The sequence below is a fragment of the Notolepis coatsorum genome (assembly GCF_963971535.1).
Source record: "Notolepis coatsorum genome assembly, chromosome: 2".
Classification (NCBI taxonomy): domain Eukaryota; kingdom Metazoa; phylum Chordata; class Actinopteri; order Aulopiformes; family Paralepididae; genus Notolepis; species Notolepis coatsorum.
In genome coordinates, this window is record NC_140166.1 from 215,357,542 (window position 1) to 215,364,949 (window position 7,408).

The following is a 7,408-nucleotide window of genomic DNA, read 5'->3' on the forward strand; positions in this document are numbered from 1 at the left end:
TATACTCTCTGTGTCTCGGGGGAGAGACCAGCTATACTCTCTGTGTGTCTCGGGGGAGAGACCAGCTATACTCTCTCTCTGTGTCTCGGGGGAGAGACCAGCTATACTCTCTGTGTGTCTCGGGGGAGAGACCAGCTATAGGAACCTTTCTGCCACACACGTCCTGACGTCTACATTTAGTGGAGGGGGGGGGGGGGGGGTGAGCTAGTCGCCCCCGGGGGTCATGAACCCTGCAATCAGAATGCCGTGACCTTCAGACCTTCAGACCTTCAACAGTAAAAGGGGTCAGGAACGGTAGTCGGCCCTGAGAAGCAGCGGACAACTGTGAAAACACTTTTATTGAACTGTACCCCCCCCCACACCCCTCGCACACCCCTCGCACAACCCTCGCACACCCCCGGCACACCCCTATCCTCCTCAGGCCCCGTCCCGGCTCCACCCAGGCCCCTGCAGGACAAGAGGGTCTGAGGAGGAAACAATGGGATCATCTTTCAGAGGCATTAAGTCCCCCTGGCACAGTGGTGGGAAAGTAACTAAGTATCTGTACTCAAAGTACTGTGCTTAAGTCAATGTTCGAGCTACTTGTACTTTATGAGAGTATTTTAATTTGAGGGAACTTTATACTTTTACTCCACTACATTTCAAGGGAAATATTGTACTTTTTGCTCCAGTACATGTATCTGAACCCATCGGTTACTAGTTCAAGATTCAAGATTCAAGATTCAAGAGTTTTAATTGTCACGGCATACAGGTATACAATGAAATGCGGCTGGTCTTGCCCGCGACGATGTGCAATACAGTGGTACAACATATAATAGAATCCAATAAAATACAGTGGTACAACATATTAATAGAATCCAATAAAACAGTGCAATAAACAGGTACATGGTGTGCCATCTCGGTATCTGTACATTAGTATTTACAGAGCATATAGGACATGCTAGTTAGCTTTAGTAGTGCAATACACTGTTCCTGATGTTATACTATTTTAAGTGGCCTTTCCTCTGGCCATAAGTGTGCGTGTGTGCGGCATGAGTGTTAAAGTGGCTGCTAGTGTGTGAGCGTGCTCAGCGTGCGTGTCGTGTATGTACTTGTGTGTGGATAGTTCAGTTTCTGTGTCTCTCAATGTTCACCGTTCAAGGCTCTGATGGCCTGGGGGAAGAAGCTTAGCCTAAGCCTCTCCGTCTTAGTCTCTAGAATTCGCAGGCGTCTGCCTGACCTCAGCAGCTGGAACAGGCTGTTATTGGGGTGGTGGGGGTCTTTCATTATCCTGCAGGCTCTGGACTTGCACCTCTTGTCGTATAGAGCCTGCAGGGGAGGTAGCGCAATACCCGTGGTACGCTCGGCTGAGCGCACCACACTCTGTAGGGCCTTCTTGTCCTGTGCCGTGCTGTTCCCATACCAGGCAGTGATGTTTCCGGTCAAGATGCTCTCTACAGCTCCTGAGTAGAAGGACTGAAGTATCTTCCCCGATACTCTGAACTTCCTTAACTGTCTCAGGTGGTAGAGGCGCTGCTTCGCTTTCTTTACTACTGTGCCTATGTGTGTTGACCATGTCAGGTCAGTTACTTTGAAGAAAAGGATTTTGCATAGAAAACATGATATTATACAAAATAAAAAATGTATGAAGATTAGATTATATACTTTCACATTTGCAGCCTGTCAACTTCAAGAGGATGTAATCAGAGCAGCATAACTGGACCACATACCACTTTAACATAACCTTTAATCAGAGCAGCATAACTGGACCACATACCACTTTAACTTAACCTTTAATCAGAGCAGCATAACTGGACCACATACCACTTTAACATAACCTTTAATCAGAGCAGCATAACTGGACCATATACCACTTTAACTTAACCTTTAATCAGAGCAGCATAACTGGACCACATACCACTTTAACATAACCTTTAATCAGAGCAGCATAAATGGACCACATACCACTTTAACATAACCTTTAATCAGAGCAGCATAACTGGACCACATACCACTTTAACATAACCTTTAATCAGAGCAGCATAACTGGACCACATACCACTTTAACTTAACCTTTAATCAGAGCAGCATAACTGGACCACATACCACTTTAACATAACCTTTAATCAGAGCAGCATAACTGGACCACATACCACTTTAACATAACCTTTAATCAAAGCAGCATAACTGGACCACGTACCACTTTAACATAACCTTTAATCAAAGCAGCATAACTGGACCACGTACCACTTTAACATAACCTTTAATCAGAGCAGCATAACTGGACCACGTACCACTTTAACATAACCTTTAATCAGAGCAGCATAACTGGACCACATACCACTTTAACATAACCTTTAATCAGAGCAGCATAACTGGACCACATACCACTTTAACATAACCTTTAATCAGAGCAGCATAACTGGACCACATACCACTTTAACATAACCTTTAATCAGAGCAGCATAACTGGACCACATACCACTGTAACATAACCTTTAATCAGAGCAGCATAACTGGACCACATACCACTTTAACATAACCTTTAATCAGAGCAGCATAACTGGACCACATACCACTTTAACCTATAGAGGTAAATGTATACACAAACGTCATGTAGAATGTGTACTTTTACTTTAGATACTTTAGTACATTAAATAGCAAATACGTCTCTACTTTTACTTAAGTAGAATGTGAATGGAGGACTTTTACTTTTACCAGAGTACTCATTTAACTCAGTATTTCTACTTTTACTTAAGTAAAGGAACTGTGTACTTCTTCCACCACTGCCGCCCGCACACAACCAGGAGTCTGAACTGCAGGAGTCTGTCTGTCTGTCTGTCTGTCTGTCTGTCTGTCTGTCTGTCTGTCTGTCTGTCTGTCTGTCTGTCTGTCTGTCTGTCTGTCTGTCTGTCTGTCTGTCTGTCTGTCTGTCTGTCTGTCTGTCTGTCTGTCTGTCTGTCTGTCTGTCTGTCTGTCTGTCTGTCTGTTTTGATTGAATTGATTGAAAACTTTATTAACAGATTGCAGAATGGGTACAATACAGTACAGCTCAATACACACAATTGTTAAGGGGATGCAGACCAGAGAAAGACTTTCGTCTTGTTTACATCAGGGTCCCCCATTTTCAATTCATCAGGACATATATGACATACATGACATACAGATAGTCAGTACTGCTACATCTATACATTTATGACATACCAGATTTGCAAATACAGTACTGTTTGTGATACAGAAGGAGTCAGGAAAAGGGAGTATATACATTTGACGTAGAAACTGTACATTGGAGGAGGTTGGGTGGGGGGGGGGTGGGTACACTGGGATATTGACAACCATACTGGGTAATCTACATTGGAGGGGGGGGGGGGGGGGGGGGCACACTGTATATACAAGCAAAACTGTACATTGAGGGGGGGGTGGGGGACACTGTACAAACAAACAAAATTGTACATTGGACTATTGACAAAACCATACTAGGTAAATGACTGTACATTGGAGGGGGTTGGGTTAGGATATTTACAGGGGCCAGTGTTGAATTGCAGTCTCCCGTAGGTGTCCCTTGAGAGAGGTTTTGAAAGTGGGTAGTGATCCACATTCCTTTACAGCTTTGGGTAGGGCGTTCCACATTGATGTGGCATAATTGCGAAACGTGTTTAGTCCCTTATTTGAGCCGAATCTGGGTTTAACATGATTTGTGGAGCTCCCTCTGGTGTTGTGATCGTGGTATTCACTGACCTTTGGGAAGTATTTTGACATGTACATGGGTACCTTGGTCGTGTAGTGTATCTTGTAGACCAGGCCCATTGCAAGTTGCTGTACTCTGTCGTCTACTCTAAGCCATCCTAGGTTGTCAAAGTGGGCAGGGGTGAGGTGGGTTCTAGGAGTAAGGTCAAGCAGTAGTCTGACCAGTTTGTTTTGAGATGTTTGTAATTTAGTTTTTAGCGCCTTTGAGGTGCTTTGGTACCATGAGGTGCAAGCATAGTCGTAGTACCCCTGAATGAGTGCTCCTGCCAGAGTCTTCAGGGTATTCTTGTTTACCAGAGAGGAGATCCGGTACAAGAATCGAGTTCGTTGGTTGACTTTTTTTATTACATTGGATGCCATTTTGTCACAGGAGAGATTAGCCTCTAGGATGGAACCCAGGTAGGTAATTTCATCTTTCCTTGTGACAATATTGTCACCCACTGTAACTGAGAAGCCGTCGGTCTTGCTGAGTTTGTTATTTGAACCGAAGAGAATGGACTCTGTTTTGCCCATGTGTAATGATAGTTTGTTATCAGCGAGCCATATGCAGATTCTGCCTAGTTCCGAGCTGAGGGTTTTTTCAACCTGTAACTTGTTCTTGTCAGAGACCAGCAGGGCTGAGTCGTCCGCAAACAGGAACAAGTTGCAGTCACAAGCTGACGACATGTCATTTGCATAAATTAGGAACAGTAGCGGTCCTAGTATGCTTCCTTGTGGAACACCACAGCTCACTGTGAGGGGGGGGATAGGGTACCGTTTACCTCCACCATCTGTTCCCTCCCCTCAAGGTAGGATTGCATCCAGCTCACTGATAGACTATCAAAACCAATTGCTTTTAGCTTGTCAATCAGAATGGAGTGATTGACCGTGTCAAAGGCCTTTTGTAGGTCCAGCATGACCATGCCGCAGTATTTGCCTGCGTCCACCTCTTGTTTGATGTGGTCATTCAAATAGAGAAGGCATGTGTCAGTGGAGTGGGATGTTCTGAAGCCAGATTGGAATTCGTAGATTAGATTTTTTTCCGCTAGGTACTTTTCGACCTGTTCGTAGACTATTTTTTCCATGACTTTCGAGATGGAGGTGAGAATAGAAACAGGGCGGTAGTTGCCTGGGTCTAATTTGCTGCCCTTTTTGTGCAGAGGGGTCACCCTCGCAATTTTGAAGTCCTTGGGGACGTGTCCCTGTTTTATGGAGAGGTTTATTATGTGTGTGATGATTGGGGTGATGGCGGCTGCTGAGTCTCTGAGGAATTTGGAAGGGATGTTGTCGTGGCCAGTGGCCTTGTTAGGTTGGAGGGCGCTCAGTTTATTGAGTACCTCATCTGTTGTTACCATTTCCAGCTTGAAGTCGTCCTTGCGGACCCCTAGGTTTTTGTAGTAAGCTACTATGTGTTCTACCCCATAAAGCCCTGAGTGGGAGGGTAGTTTGTTTACCAGTGTTGTGGCTATGTTTGTGAAGAAAATGTTTAAGTAATTGGCTACATCCAGCTTGTCTGTGATGAGCGTGTTGTCCGTTTTTATGTTTATGTTTGAGAATCTGGTTTTAAGTTTTTTACTGCATCCTAGTTGATTATTGAGTAATTTCCAAAGTTCACGTGGTTTGTTTTTGTTTTCCTCAGTTTTGTCATTGATGAAATTCTTTTTTGCAGTTTTTATCATGGAGTTTATGTCATTTCTTAGTCTGTTTCTTTCTAGTTTGAGTTCAGTCACGTGGGCTTGGAGTTCACTGCTCGTGCTTTTAGTAAGCTTTGACTGACTTTTACGAAACTCAGAGCATTTTTTGTCTCTGGTTTTCATAGCGGCCAGTATTTCGGAGTGCATCCACGGCTCAGCGCGATTTTTTACCCTGGTGGTTCTTAGGGGGGCCATGTCGTTTAGTATTGTTGAGAATTTGGTTTTGAAACCAAGCCATGTTTCTTCAACCAGTGTACCATTGAGTTCATCTGACTGTCTGTCTGTCTGTCTGTCTGTCTGAACTGTCTGTCTGTCTGTCTCCCAGGAGTCTGAACTGTCTGTCTGTCCAGGAGTCTGCACTGTCTGTCTGTCTGTCTGTCTGTCTGTCTGTCTGTCTGTCTGTCTGTCTGTCTGTCTGTCTGTCTGTCTGTCTGTCTGTCTGTCTGTCTGTCTGTCTGTCTGTCTGTCTGTCTGTCTGTCTGTCTGTCTGTCTGTCTGAACTGTCTGTCTGTCTCCCAGGAGTCTGAACTGTCTGTCTGTCCAGGAGTCTGCACTGTCTGTCTGTCTGTCTGTCTGTCTGTCTGTCTGTCTGTCTGTCTGTCTGTCTGTCTGTCTGTCTGTCTGTCTGTCTGTCTGTCTGTCTGTCTGTCTGTCTGTCTGTCTGTCTGTCTGTCTGTCTGTCTGTCTGTCTGTCTGTCTGTCTGTCTGTCTGTCTGTCTGTCTGAACTGTCTGTCTGTCTCCCAGGAGTCTGAACTGTCTGTCTGTCCAGGAGTCTGCACTGTCTGTCTGTCTGTCTGTCTGTCTGTCTGTCTGTCTGTCTGTCTGTCTGTCTGTCTGTCTGTCTGTCTGTCTGTCTGTCTGTCTGTCTGTCTGTCTGTCTGTCTGTCTGTCTGTCTGTCTGTCTGTCTGTCTGTCTGTCTGTCTGTCTGAACTGTCTGTCTGTCTGTCTGAACTGTCTGTCTGTCCTGCAGGAGTCTGAACTGTATGTCTCCCAGGAGTCTGAACTGTCTGTCTGTCTCCCAGGAGTCTGAACTGTCTATCTGTCTCCCAGGAGTCTGAACTGTCTGTCTGTCTCCCAGGAGTCTGAACTGTCTGTCTGTCTCCCAGGAGTCTGAACTGTCTGTCTGTCTCCCAGGAGTCTGAACTGTCTATCTGTCTCCCAGGAGTCTGCACTGTCTGTCCGACGGCTGTCAAGCTATCACTCACACACACACACACACATTCATATACACACACATACACAGAAGCATGTCGACACACATTCATATCCTTAAGCTCCCAAGACGGACTAGTGCAAGCTATTTGTTTGTGACTAAAAATGTCCCCACCGTCCATGCTCTGCTGAGGAACTTGATGTTTAAATGTATGTGTCGACTATTAGAGTAAAAAACAGGATAATAGGTGCCATTACTGATGTCAAACAAAGCGATACAAGGTACTCCTCTCTGGTTTGTGGAAACATTGGAATCGATGCCTTTATGTATTTTAATTAGTGCTGTCAATCGATTAAAATATTTAATCGCGATTAATCGCATGATTGTCCATAGTTAACTCGCGATTAATCGCTAATTAATCGCATTAAAAAAAATGTATCTACCTTAAACAGATCTTTTTCAAGTTCCAAGTTTTAATACTCTTATCAACATGAGTCAACAAATGCTTGCTTTATGCAGCCATTTAACACAAAAGGATGACCCTCATACATTGCAAATTTGCATCAAATTCAAAACAGAGTGATGCACAAAATAACTTAAAAGAAAATAATAATTTAAAACAATGAATAAAGTGTGCATGAAATAATAGGGGAAAGAAAACGTTAGGAACTTGTTACATTCACCCACACAAGGGCTGAGTAATCACACACCCCTCTCTCTCACACACACACTCTCCCAGCTCTCTTTCTCTCTTGCCCCTTCCTCATCTCTCTCACCCCCCTCTCTCTCTATATATATCACACACACACACACACGCACACACACACACACACACACACACACACACACACACA